Source organism: Dasypus novemcinctus, chromosome 11 (genome assembly GCF_030445035.2).
Source record: "Dasypus novemcinctus isolate mDasNov1 chromosome 11, mDasNov1.1.hap2, whole genome shotgun sequence".
NCBI lineage: Eukaryota > Metazoa > Chordata > Mammalia > Cingulata > Dasypodidae > Dasypus > Dasypus novemcinctus.
The window spans coordinates 7298468-7313224 of NC_080683.1; the positions used below are offsets into that span (position 1 = coordinate 7298468).

Sequence of the window (14757 nt, forward strand, 5' to 3'; positions counted from 1 at the left end):
CTCGTGTGTGCTTAGCACCACACTTAGTTCTTTGGGAGGTACATAGTAATCGACTTGGTCCTTGTTTAATAGGGGAGACCAGAGACCCTCATAAAGCCAAGGAACATCCCAGGCTATCCAGGTGGGAGCGGTACCACCCTCTGCACTCATCGATTGTGCCTCAGTGGTTAGGATATCAGGTTCTTCAATGGACAGACCAGAGTTTCAGTCCCAGCTCCCTCCCGTTCTAACTGTCTGACTTTCAGCAAGTACTCAAACTCTGTAAGCTCAGTCTCTGCATCTGTAAAATGGGGATAGTGTTATGGACCTTCTCTGGAATTTGTGAGAATTAAATGAAACACCACAAGTAAACTGCCTATGCCCCTCCTTAAAGATGTTTTCTGGTGTGATCCTTGTAGCCCTGTGAGGAAGACAGAACAGCAAACACTTTTGCAGCTCAGGAGTTTCTGTGAACAGTGAGGAAGTAAGAGAAGTTGGTGCTCATTTAATAAAGGTGAAAACCGGTCTCTCCTTTGAGAGGCCGAGACAGGTTGTCTGGGGAGTGGGATCTAGCTGTGCACACACATCTACTCAGAGACCATGTGCAGGCAGCCCCTGCCACACGGCAGGCAGGCAGCTGATGGCGGGGAGCTGCAGGGGGAGAGCTTCCCAAAGGGGATGGAACTTAAGCCAAATCTTTAAAAAAAGGGTGGGGAGGAATAGATATGAGATGAATGGGGAGGGGTGCATTTCAGGCAGGAGAGCAGCATGGGAACGCACCGAGATGCAAACACCTGGCAGGGGTCAGGGCCCACGGGCACTCTGCCATCCCCTTCGCCACCACCCGGGCTCACCATTCAGTCAGCAGGCGCTGAAGTGCCTGCTCTGTGCCCACTCTGTGCTAGGCCCTGGGCACACAGAGGGCAGCAGGCGCAGCTCAGGGCCTGCCTCGGGGGCACTCTCCAACTGTAGCATAAGCAGCTCTAGACACGCAAGAGACCAAACTAAGTGACGGTCTTAGACGTCAGAGTCGCGGTTTCCTCACTGACTGGGAAGGGGCATGAGGAACTTTCTAGGGGCTGAAAATGTTTGCTCTCTTGACCTGCATATGATTTTGTGGAGGTGTATAACTGTAAGACTTCACCAGCTGTGTACCTGAGTTTATACAGACTTCATCCTCTACTGTAGGTGTGTGCCTCAGTTATAAAGAAAGCAAGTAAGGAATACATTTAATAGGCACCAGATAAATAAAATGCAACTGGAGGAGGGTGTGGGAAGGGCTGTAACTAGGGAAGTACAGGGACTTTAGGAGCACGTTGCAGAAAGCGTCTCTGAGGAAGTGGTATTTCAGCTGAGACCTGAAAGATGAAGAGGCTTGGGTCAGGTTTAGAGGGGGGTGAGGAGTCCCAGGTGGAGGAGCAGTCTGTCCCAGGGCCCAGAGGTAGGGGCAGCCTGCTGTGCTGGCAAGGTCAAGGTGAACAGAGTGTAGAATTTTGAAGGCGTGAGAGGCGAGATTTCCAACCCTCACCCTGAATTACTATGTCATTTCAGAAGTCCACTAGCAGGTCTCTCTGCTTCTACTCCTTCTCACGGGCACACCTCCAATTCTGCTCTCTTCCTTGCCTTAGAAATAAGTCCGCACTCCTTAGTGAATAGGCAGCCAAGGCCGCCGTGTCCTGGCCCCTTTTTTCCCATCCCTGTCCTTCAGAGAATGGACACCCAGCAGAGGGGGCAGCTTACCTGTCCCAGATGTGCTGCGTGTTCTTCGCCGCCTTGCCTGGCTCACGTGGCCTTCCCTGAGAAGCCTTCCCCACCCCTCCAGCCCAGCTAAAAGAAGTACTACCTGCCCCGTCCCACCCCTAAAATTATCCCTGCTTCTCCCAAGTTGGAAATAGTTCTTTCTCTGCAGTGTCTGCCTGCCTCTTGCGTGCCTTCCTGCCCCCCTCTTCAAGGGCAGGCTCTGTCTTACTCCTTTTGGTATCTTTGTGCCATCGTGTCTCTGTCCAGTCAGTACCCAGATCAATCCCAGAAATGCTTTTTTAATTGAATGGAACTGGGTAGGTGGAAGGTGCCGCTGCAGTTCGTAGTCAAGGCTGGCTGAGAAAGCGTCAAGACTGTGGTGTTTCCAAATTCCTCAGAGTTAATAACTTCTAGGATTTGGGAATGAGAAATAGGAATTGCTGGGAATTTCCAAAATCATAAGTTATTCTGCATCTTTCGTGATACTTTATTTATGAGTCTTTAAATAAGAATGGATGACCATAAGAGTAAACTGTGAATTATTTTTTCTGTGATAAGGTTATACAGAAGTTTCAGAGGTTTTCTGTTACAAAACAAAAGATGTAATATTAAATTCATGGCTTCTTACTTTATGAACCAATATATTGTGGCAAGATTATATATTCCAGTGACACGTAAGAATGATCTAGACCTGGTGCTTAGTATTGTCAGTTTTTATTTTACTTCATTTTGTGTTGTTTTAGCTATTCCAATAGGTGTGTAGTGATATTTCATTGTGGTTTTATTTGCATTTCCCCAATGACTGATACTGAGCATCTTTTCATGTGCTTATTTACCATCTGAATATCTTTGGTGAAGTGTCGTTTCAAATCTTTTACCTTTTTAATTGGGTTGTTGGTTTTCTTGTTGAATTTTGGGAGTTCTTTGTATATTATGAATGTAAGTCCTTTGTCAGGTGTGTGCTTTGCAAATATATATATATATGTTTATTTTTTTAATGAAGGTATAGGTCGAGATTCTTCTTTTTCTTTTTGCATTTGGATTGTTTCAATTGTCTTAACACTATTTGTGAAATTCTCTCCTTTGAATTGCTTTTTACTTTTGTCAAAAATCAATTGGCCAGGAGCGGATATAGCTCAAGTGGTTGAGTGCCTGCTTCCCATATACAAGGTCCTGGGTTCTATCCCCAAAACCTCTTAAAAACAAACGAACAAAAAAAACAACTCTTGTTGGCGTGTGGATGCAGCTCAGTGGCTGAGCGCCTGCGTCCCATGTGCAAGGTCCTGGGTTCAATCCCTGGTACCTCCTTAAAAAAAAAATCAATTGGTCATATTTGTGTGGGTCTGAAATAAAAATTTTAAATCCACAAAGCATTAATTGTCCTTTCTGATACCTTTGATCCTTGTCACAACAAATATTCCAAATGTAGAAGAATTTCTTTCATTCTGTATTGATGCTGGTCCAATTGTGAGCATGAATCCAAAAATATCTTCAAATTAGACATTGTAATAACATGTTGCTTAGTATAAGCTCATTTTCTTTTTTAGTGATGAAAACATTTTGACTACTTGCCCCAGTTTTTTGGCTTTGCTGTTGCAATCAATACTGGTTTTGCTAATTCAGAGTTTTTGTGTGTTACAGTAAAACTTTATTATACTGAAATTTGGATTTTATATAATTTTCATGTGTCATGAAATATTCTTCCTCTGATTATTTTTTAACCATTTTAAAATGTAAAAAAAACATTCTTAGCTCATAGGTCATACAGAAAGAGGCAGTGGGCTGAACTTGATTCATAGGCCATGGTTTGCCAACCCCTGGTCTAAACTACAAGAGACCTATTTTTTTTTTTAATAAAGATTTATTTTTATTTATTTCTCTCCCCTTTCCCCCGCCCCCCCACCAGTTGTCTGCTCTCTTTGTCCATTCACTGTGTGTTCTTCTGTGTCCGCTTGTATTCTTGTCAGTGGCACTGGGAAACTGTGTCTCTTTTTGTTGCATCATCTTGCTGCATCAGCTCTCCACGTGTGCGGTGCCACTCCTGGGCAGGCTGCACTTTTTTCAGGCAGGGCAGCTCTCCTTATGGGGCTCATTCCTTGCACGTGGGCCAGCTCCACACGGGTCAGGAGGCCCTGGGTTTGAATCCTGGACCTCCCATGTGGTAGGCGGATGCTCTATCAGGTGAGCCAAATCCACTTCCCAAGAGACCTATTCTTTAATCAAAGAAAGAATATTGAAAATCAGAAGCGTACAACTAAATTATCACTCTCCTAATACCTTGCTCACTCTTTGGTTGATGCAGCCCTCACTAGAGTGTTCCAGCCTGGGTGGCCTATTCTGTAATATCATCTTGACAGATTTTAATGGTCCCAGCCCTTTCTAAATAAAAATCTATTTAATGCCTTTTAAAGAAAGAGGGCCAGTGCCAACTTTTAAAAAACCCAAAACATTAGCAGAATGTTTTAAAACATTTGTGTATATGTATTCAACAATTTCCACTACCCAGCTAAATAAGTAATCTTAGCATCCTAAAACTGAAAAAGTACACACACACACACAAAGCATAAATCCTTTAAGATAAAGTATTATTTGCAGATAAAATCCCTTAAGAATAAAGTAGATAAACAAGAATCACTTTTGCTGTGAAATATGTAATTCTTTCTCTGTATTGAAACTTATTTTTTAAAATAATATTCCATTAGGTCATGTCTGCTGCTATGAGTTACATCCATATAGAATTTCTCACGGACATGTACCGCATAGTACATTTGCAATAACTTCTACCTTATTTAAAGTGATCAGAACTTAGGAGGAAAATAACCTTTATTCCAGGGGTTTTAGTAACAGTAATGGGCATGAAAGCCTCATAAGGCCACACATAAATAACCCCAGACTTACTCAGCAAGTTCAAAGCCATAGGCACAGCAGCTGTGAATACCGGGCTGATAGACAGCAGGCACTGCGCTGGCCACCGAAAAGGAGACAGACAAGGAAAAACTGAGTGAAACCAGCCAAGTCCTTTGGCTCCCTCAGAGCCGGGGTTAGAGGACCAGGTGCACCAGAGACGTCATCACTATGGCTTGAGTGATCACAGCCTTAGTTCAGATTTTAGATCAGTTTCTGATTTTGTGTCTTAGAATTCCATCACATGCGCATCCTCTCTCTGCATTTTTTTTTCTGTAGCAAATAATCGAACACTAGAAAATGCCAGTGAAGATTATAGCCTAACATTCAGATCTCCTAACAAAGTTTTAACAGTGCTTTGCAGAATTGTGTGTCGAAATGATCAGTTAAAGACTTGTTTTGTTTCCAAATTTGTTATTTCTTAGAATACCACTTATAGGATTTATGTATACCGTATGTATAAACTTATTAGTATTTATTTCATTTACAAGAATGACTCCCTGGGAAACGGACTTGGCCCAGTGGTTAGGGCGTCCGCCTACCACATGGGAGGTCTGCGGTTCAAACCCCGGGCCTCCTTGACCTGTGTGCAGCCGGCCCATGCGCAGTGCTGATGTGCGCAAGGAGTGCCCTGCCACGCAGGGGTGTCCCCCGCGTAGGGGAGCCCCACGCACAAGGAGTGCACCCGTAAGGAGAGCCGCCCAGCACGAAAGAGAGTGCAGCCTGCCCAGGCATGGCGCTGCCCACACTTCCCGTGCCGCTGACAACAACAGAAGCGGACAAAGAAACAAGACGCAGCAAATAGACACAGAGAACAGACAACCAGGGGAGGGAGGGGGGAACTAAATAAATAAATAAATCTTTAAAAAAAAAAAAAAAAGAATGACTCCGCAGCAGCAGCAGCCAGGGACGTGAACATAAACGTATACATGACAGTCACTGCTCGTCTCCTTCGCTGTCCTGTCCTAGTTCCTGGAACTGTCGGCCTTAACCTTCAACTCTGCACGTTAGAGTTCTTTGCTCTTGCTTTGACTTGACATCAATGGATTCCTTCTAGCCAGTACATCTCTAGTCTTATTGCTAAGCTTTAATTCTCACAGGAGGATTATAATACTTTTTCCATTTTCCCAGTTTCTCAATTGATGTTTCTAAGGATTTTGTATTCAGTAAAAGATATAATTTCCCCAAGGAAATATTAAAATGAATTCTTGCACAGAAATACTAGTCAAGAGGCGTCCTTAGGCGAGGTGTGAGGAAAGCCCAGTGTTGCAGTGTTCCCTGTCTATCACAGTGTCTTTGGGAGCTCCATAAAAGTGGCTGGGTAAACAGTGAATGAATGGCATTCCAACCAGTGGCTGTTGGGAAACAACTTTGGTTGTAAACACCATTGGCCGATGAAGATGATTTGGACTGTAGAGTTTTGTGGAAGGTAAGGGTTGTTGAATGACAAGCAGGAAAGCTTAGATTTTGATCTTCTAGACACTGGGAAGAGAATCAAACTCAGTCCAGTTGTGTCTTCTCTGGTTTAGAGCCATGGGGCGAGCTGAAGGTGGAACAGCATTGGTCCTCACTGTCTTTTATATAATAAAAAAAAGCCAAAGCTACAGACAAGTTGAAAGAATAGTCCCATGAATTCTGTATTTCCTTCACCAACACCCACTAATTAAGTTTGCTGTGTTGGCTCGGCGTGGGTGGTAGGTCGCCCCCATTCCGTGTTTGTTGGCTTTTCCCTTGTGATTAGGCTTGGGTTAACCTTTTTGGTGGGAACCCGCATGGGTGATGGGAACTTCTCGTTGCTTCACGTCATCAGGAGGCGTGATGATTCCCCAGTAAAGGTGATGCTGGCTTTGTGCACTGGTTGAAGTGGTGTCTGTGAAGTGCTACTTCTTTGTTTTAAGGCAGAGAACTTTGGAAAGAACTTTTCAATAACTTTTTGGGAATAGCTGACAACCATTTTAGAAAAGGGAGCACTTCTCTGTTGGTTGTTACATTTGAGAAACATCCTGGTATAGTTTTTAAAAAAGCCCGGGACTGAGACCCCAAGCTCTACAACCACCTCTTCCTATGATTGTAGACAAGTTACTTCGTATCTCTGAGCTGCATAAATGTACACATAAGGAAATGGACGCTCAGAGAGGTGAAGCAGTTTGCCCAAGGCCACTCAGCTTGGGAGTGGCAGAGTTAGAATTCAAACCCAGGTCTGCTTGGGGCCAAAACCCTGCCCCTGTCCTCATGCCAAGCCCTAGAGGGAGCTGGTTGTCATTATGGTGGCCCCACATTCCGGGTGCATCAGGAGCCACATCCCTCCTCGCCGCCCTTACAGGAGCTGTAGACAGAGGGAAGGAGGAGGCTGTGTCGCCGCTCCTCGCCTGTGAGGAAGCTGGTGGGAGGGCTGCTGGACGCTCCCCAGCCACCTCTGGAACGCGTGCCTTAGCGCTTGTGTTACAAAGGTGAGCTGGCTGCTGGCACCCTTCCAGCTGCACCCGCCCGAGGGGGAGGTGCAGGCCACACATACCGGGCACCCTGGCCCTGCCCACGGTAAGAGTCGGTGCCCAGGATCCCCAGATTGGCTCATAAATCCCAAGGGCAGTCTGGGTGGATGGATAAAGCACTGCCTCGGCCTGCCTGGGTTCCCTGGGGAAGGGAGGGACCCAGGAAGCATTAACGGGGGAGAGGCGTGCAGAGCCCACCAGGCTGGTGGCCGCGGGGGCAGAAACCCTGCCTGCCCCCGATGCCCTGGGACTTGGGCGGAGGTTCTCGAGGAGGCAGCCAGAAAGGAGGCCTGTGTCGGGGACTCCGGGGCCCCCAGGGCTGCTCTGGCCAGCTGTGGCCTACCTACCAGTCCCCAAACTGCCCTCCTCCCCCAGGCAGCTCTCTCCCAGGCACTTGGTGAGTAGAAAGACCGGTGTTTGCTCCTCCTCTGCCCTGCTGGCCTTCCCTGGAGCAGTTGTTTTGGAGAACACAGTGGCCCAGGCAGAGTCAGGAAGTGGCTCTTTGTCAAGGCCGCATGGTCAGAGTCGCTGTGGAGGGGAGAGGCGGGCGGCCAGAGCTGCAGCGCCTCTCCCTGCACTGTTCATCCCTCGGCCTCCAGGGGAGCAGCCGTTCAGGGCCAGGGCTGGAGCCGCCCGGTGCCCCGCAGGCTGTGCTGGGTGGGCACCGTGCTCGGGAAGTCAGGCGGCCCCCTGGGCGCTGGAGAGGACTCTGGGAACCATGCAGGCAGGGCCGGGGGCTCCCTGGAGAGAGCGCACCCCCGAGGCAGTGGCATTCCCCGACAGACCCTCCTCATCACTGGCTCTGAAGGCGGCAGCGCTGCCTTGGTTCCTTCCAGGGAGCCCCTTCTCCCTCCGCCAGTGGGCCCGAGATCTCTGGGGAATGACGGGCGGGCGGTGAGGCCTTCCACACCCTGCGTGAGTTCCCCGAGTCACCGCTAAGTCACCTGCCTCTGGCATTTCCCGGTTCCCACACACTCCTCCTCGTGGCTCTTGGAGTCCTGAGGAGCAAAATTGCAGTTTTTTGACCCAGTTTCTTACCGAGAGCTCCCAGGCTGTCAGGGAGGCGTAAAATCCAGAAGCTGCTGGCAGAACAGTATGGAAATTGGGAGGTGAGGGCATGGGTCGGCTCTGGACTCTTCAGGGCGCTTTGATGTTTTAAAAGCCTCTTCTGAGCTCCCTGAGATTTGAATCCTCTTGTTTTATTTGTCCTTGCACCCCCTCACCTCTAGTTCTCCCTTTCTTCTTAGAGACTTGATGTTTTAAAAATATTTGTTAACGAGGCTCTTCTCTGAGACTTTAAAAGACAGTTGAGCACTAGGAAAGGGAAGGGAAACCAAAAAGCAAATACTAAAACGTCTTTGAGATTCGACACCAGCAGAGCCTTGTTTTTTACCTAATGACAATATTTGCCCTAAGTTCCTGAGCTGCTTTCACTCAAGCAAGATCCAGAAGTTTTTGTTAGGGAGAAAACAAGTTTTAGCACAAGGACTCCTGGATCTTCTCCTGTTTAATTTTATTACAAAAAGTATAGATAGATGCTGATTTTAAAAACAAAACTATAAACTTGTATAAAGGTAAAAATATTAATCTCCTCACTGCCCCGCTCCTCCTCTCCTACCTCCTGTTCCCAAGCTGTCCTCTTTTCACAATTGTTTTTATTGTTAGGCAATTGTGTAGAGCTTTGTGTTGTTCTCAACAAAATGAGCACGTGGCAGACGTGCTGCTCAGCCGCCTGCTGCTCTCCTCTGGCCCTGTGTCACTGCTGTCCTGCCATGGTGTGACATCCATGTCACCTGCTATCCTCGAGGGTGTGCGGAGAATTCCATGACTCCGATGTGCCTAAACTGTTGCATCTGGAGGTAGACATCTTCACCTTTTTTTGTTTCAATTTGCTACTCTATGATAATAATGATGCCTCTCATTTGTACCATGTTTTTAAAACTTTTTGTTTGTTTGCTAAATAGCACCTGTTCATTAGAGAAAATTTAGAAATGGAAAAAAAAATTACCCCTAAGGGATAGCCATCATTAACATTTTGGTATGTAAATCGTATAATACTAATGTTTTTCACAATATCTCATCGGAGCCTTCCTGCCTCCATTAGGGAAAGAAGGGAGGTATTTGTCCCATTTTACAGCTAGGAAAACGAAGGCACAGAGCGGTTAGAAGGCTGCCCAGGGGTACACAGCACAGTAAAGACAGAGCTGGGGGCAAACTTGTCATATTGTCCAGCACTGATGTTCTCGTCGTTGTGCTCCACCGTGTTCTCACCTCCACGCAGGGAATGGGAACGCCGGATATCTGATTTCAGAAAGGCCTGGGCAGTCTCTATGACTTGTGGAATTGCCTTATCCAGAAGTTAATAGACAGCGCCTAGGGAAAAGCACCTCGTGACACTTTGACCCCTCATTGCCTTGACAGAGGTGGAAGACATGCTCCTCAGGTTGCCAGGTGATCTGGGATGAGGGACGCTTGTGTCCTGGAGAACTGGATCAAGGCTTAGAAGACGTCAGAGGGGTCTACTGACAGGGTAGAGGCGGCAGGATAGAATTGGAGGGGGTGGCCGTAAAGGGCAACCTGCTCTTTCTGGGAGCATGGGACAGGGGGACCTGACTTGATGGCCAGGTGGATGACAGCTGGCCTATCTGGGAGTCTTGGTAGACCACAAGCCAGTTTCATCTTGAGAATGGGGGCCTTCGAAGCCGCACATTGAGAGGGTGTGATAGACTAAGGAAGGGGAAGTGTCCAGAAAATGCCAAGTAACCGACGCTGCAATAACTGAGTGGGTTTCACCTGAAGAAGAGAGCTTTGGGGAGGAAGCAGGGACAGGCTGAGACTTGGTGACAGCAGAGGGCAGGCCTGACGGGGACCAGGAATGGAAGTTAGTTGAAGGGAGGGTCCACTGGGTTAGAAAATGGACGACCTTCTGAGCATTAGAGGTCAGCAGTGGAAGACAGTGGCAGTGTGGTGACGTGGTGAGGAGCTCCCGCCCTGAGGCAGACTGGCTCCACCAGGCTTGGAACCCCGGGCGGTGGTCTTGGAAGTTACTTCACTCTTTCATACCTTGGTTTTCTTCTCTGTAACTGGGGATAATAATAGTACTTGCCTCATAGTCCTCACTTGTGAGGCCTGAGCGAGTGAGTCACTACACAGAAGGAGCTTAGAAGGATGCCCGGCACATAGACGCTTTTGATTTGAGCAGAAGTTGGGTAGGCTCGGCCAGGCAAGGGTGCAGAAGGTTCTCTACGGGTGTGTGGCTGTGACCTGCTTTCCCAGCCTTTCTGCCTCGCCTCTTCCCTCCCACTCTGGTCTGCTTGTGTCTCTCCACCTCCATCTCTCTGGCCTGGGATTCTGGAGTTCCCCACCTGCACCACTGTACCCCTCAATCTGTATACATAAAGAAAGCTGCCCGCCTGGGTTTTCTTCCCTCATGAGCTTTGAGCCTCCTGTGAGGGCTGCGGGCAGAGCTGATTTCCTCCCTCCCCACTTGCGTACAGCCTTCCACATGGATAGTTGCAAACACTGGTCTTATCTCCTTCCCGACGGGAGTGCAAACATTTTAAGGGCACCTGAGGATTTGTCACCATCTCCCCACCCTGAGCTGAGGCCTGGGAGTGACCTCTGCCTGGCTCTGTTGAGTACTACCCTCCCACTCTGCTCAAGGAGAGGATTCCAGAGGCACCAGGGATAGGAGCACCCAGCTTTTAGGATGGGGGAAACGAAGCCCAGAAAAGGCAATCACCTTCCCCAAGGTCATCTGATTAGCAAAAGAGCTGGCCTGGGGGTGTGGGTGCCCCTCAAGGGTTGAGTACCTGCTGCTTCCCACATATGAGGGTCCTGGGTTTGATCTCCCGTACCTTGTAAAAGCAAAAAACACACAAGCCAACAAATGAAAAAACCAACTCGGGGAGCCGGTGTAGCTCAGTGGTTGAGTGCCGGCTTCCCGCATACAAGGGCCGGCGTTCAACACCCTGACCCTGGTACTCAGAATAAAGAAAGAAAGAGCTGGCCTGGCCCACAGCCAAGCCCCCTTGGCAGCCGTTTCTGGACTGCTCTCCAGGGCATTTCCACCAATTTACTGTAATCCTAATGAACTCCCCTTTTGAAAGGTCTGGAATGGTCTGGAGAGCAGGCTCCGAGGCCCCAGGAGAACTGAAGCCCAGGGGTGAATGATCTTCTACTGGACTACCTACGGCTGAGCCATCAACTTAACTCTTTTCCATTTATAAGAAGTTATTCATTTACTCAGCAAATATTTATTGAGCAATTACAGTCTGCCAGGCACTCTAAGATTTGAGGATCCAGTGGTCAACCTAACAGATAAAAATCTTTGCCTTGTGGGGTTTTTGAGAAGAGACAGGTGGTGAACAAATGAATAAATATATATGCTGTGCCAGATAGTGAGGAGAGCTGTGGAGAAACTTGAAGCAGGGAAGGGGGATGGAAGTGCCTGAGGATAGGTCGGGGCTGGTCTCTGAAAGGGTGATGAGGGAAAGCCTGCTTGCAAAGGTCTATTCCAGCAAAGACCTGAAGGAGCTGAGGAAGGGAGCCAGGGAGCTAGCTGTCTGGGAGAAAAACATTTTCAGCTGGAGGGAACAGCAGCTGCAGCTGTCCCCAGGCAGGGCGTGTGCTGTGGCCAGACAAGTGAGGAGGTGGTGGGCCTGGTGCATCGGATAACGGGGATAACAGGGAGAGCAGTAGGAGAGGTCAAAGGGTGAGGCGGGGGCACCTGTTCCAGAAGGCCTGGTAGGGCGGGCGTAAAGATGAGCTCTTCCTGAGGGTTTGATTCTAGGAGGGACAGCATCTGACTCCCCTTTTTCAAAAGAATCCCTCTGACTGCCATGTGGAGAAGAGGTGGGTGTGCGGGTGCAAGCAGGGAAGCCAGTTAGGAGCCTGTGAAATAACCCAGCTAAGAAACGGTGTTGGCTCGGGCCAGGGCTGTGGCCACGGAGGTTGTGTCAGACTCTGAGCATTTATTAAAGGCAGAGCCAACAAGACTTGCCAACTTCAGCGTTTTGGCCTGAGCAGCTAGAAAGTTGGCATTGCCCTTTACTGAGATGGGAAAGACCACGTGGAGGGCGCAGGGCTTGGATTGGGACGTGTTAGGTTCGTGATGGCATCTGATGTCAGAGAGGCCAGGGTTGGAGAAATAAGTATGGTGGTATCAGCAGATGGAAGGTCTTGAAAGTCATGAGCCACTGTAAGATCATGAAGGGAGGGAGTGTAGGTGGAGAAGGAGAGACCTTTAGAGATTGGGAAGAAAATGGACACCAGCAGGGCAGACTGATCAGGGGCAGCCAGTGAGGTCGGAGGAAAACCTGGGAGCCATGGGAAGAAAATGACTCAAGGAAGAGGGGTTGGTCATTCCTATCACCTGCTGTTGCTGGGTGGAGTAAGGTGAAGGTGGTACATGTTCACTACAGAAAGTCTAGATAAACCAAGTAAATCACCCAGCGCCCTATTTCTCTAGCTTTTATGGGAATCATGCTGCCTCTATAGCTTTTTTTCTTTTTCTTTTTAAACTTTATTTTGTACACTTAATAATTAAAAATATAAAGAAAAACTAAAAAGAAAACGCAGTTTAATAAAAACATCCATTTCTCAATTGTACTAGATACATATAAAAAATTTCTTCGACTCATTCAATATGTTACGCAGTATATTTGGTTCATAGTAATGCAGTCATACAGGATTTGTCCTTTAGTGTCTGGCTTGCTTCACTCAACAGAATGTCCTCCAGGTTCATCCATGTTGTTGTCGTATGCTTTACATCTTCATTTCTTCTTACAGCTGCATAATATTCCATTGTGTGACTACACCACAGTTTATCCATTCATTGGTTGGTGGACGCCTGGTGGTTTCCCACTTCTGGCAATTGTGCATATTGCCACTGTGAACATCGTGTGCGAATTCTGTTCGTGTAAGCTCTCAGTTCTTCTGGGAATATATCCAGTAGTGGTATTATAGGGTCATGTGGCAATCCTACATGCAACTTCTTTAGGAACTGCCAAACAGTCCTCCACAGTGGCTGTACCATTCTGCATTCCCACCAACAGTGAATAAGTGTTCCTATCTCTCCACATCCTCTCCAACACTTGTAGTTCTCTGTTGTTTTAACAGTGGCCATTCTAATAAGTGTGAAATGAGATCTCATTGTAGTTCTGATTTGCATTTCCTTAATCATTAGTAATGCTGAGCATGTCTTCATGTGTTTTTTTGCCATTTGTATTTCTTCTTTGGACAAATGTCTATTCAAGTCATTCACCCATTTTTTAATTGGGTCATTTGTCTTTTTATTGTTGAGTTGTAATATCTCTCTTTATATCCTGGATGTTAAACCCTTATTGGATATGTTATTTCCAAATATTTTCTCCCATTGACTGAGCTCCTTTTTCACCCTTTTGACAGAGTCCTGGAGGTACAAAAGTGTTTAATTTTGAGGAGGTCCCATGTATTTTTTCTTTTGTTGCACGTGCTTTGAGTGTAAGGTTTAAGAAACTACCACCTACCACAATAAGAAACTACCACCTACTACGGGGTCTTGAAGATGTTTCCCTCCATTTTCTTCTAGTAGTTTTATGGTCCAGGCTTTTATATTTAGGTCTTTGATCTACTTTGAGTTGATGCTTGTATAGGGAGTAAGATAGGGGTCCTCTTTCATTTTTTTGGTTGTAGATATTCAGTTGTCCCAGCACCATTTGTTGAAGAGACTGTTTGATCCCGTTAACATGAACTTGGCAGTGTGGGCTATGATGTGGACCATTGACCATGAGGTGCAGCAGTGCTCAGAGATGTATTCACCAAATGCAATGAATATCTCATGATGATGGAGGAGGTTGTTGTTATGGGGGGAAGAGTGGGGTGGGAGGGTGGGGGTAAATGGGGACCTCATATTTTTTTAATGTAACATTAAATAAAGACAAAAAAATAAAATAAAATTTTTAAAAAACCAGTTGACTGTATAGGTGAAGGCTGTCTCTATAGTTTTGCATTCAGCTATTTTTACTTAAGTAAATAAATACTCTTTGAAAAGACAAGTTTGATGGCTGGATAATGCTCCATTTTGAGGGCATATCCTGATTTATTTGACCCTTCCTCTATTACTGGGCACTAAGTCATTTCTCATTTTTTCAGCATTATAAATAACCCTGCAGTGAACATCCTGGGACTTTTTCTTACAAGTAGAAGTACAGAATGAAAGGACATTTGAGTGCTTGCCTCAGCAGCACATGTGCTAAAATGGACGTGACATTTTTAGGCGAATCTCGAACTTGGGAGCCACAGTTTCTCCTGGACAGGACTGACTGGTCACGACCTGCCCGTAAGGGCCTTCCCCTAGAGGTTGCTCGGCCTGCTGGTGCCATGCCTGCCTGTCCCCCTCAGCTCCTGGGCTGTTCTGACTGTCACCCCTCTCATTAAGGCCGGCCGCCTGCTCACGGCCCTGTCCCTTTCCTTGCCACAGCCTCGCTCCCCTTGCCCAGTTTGTTCATGTGGCCAGGAGGAGTTAGAGCTTCCCACGGACAGTCGTTGTAGTGTCCCAGTGAAATAACCTATGGCAGGTTCTTGACGCAGCCTGCCTGCCCTCATCTTGCTGGGTTGATTAAATGAGATTTTTGTACACGAAAGTGCTTTGTGAACTCTG

The 14757-nt window shown here is 47.2% G+C and overlaps 1 protein-coding gene across 4 annotated transcripts in view; it reads left to right on the forward strand.

Annotated features, from left to right (window-relative positions):
- PPARD (peroxisome proliferator activated receptor delta) overlaps positions 1-14757 on the forward strand; it is a 96236-nt gene that overhangs the window by 62004 nt on the left and 19475 nt on the right. The gene's annotated exons all lie outside the window — the stretch shown is intronic.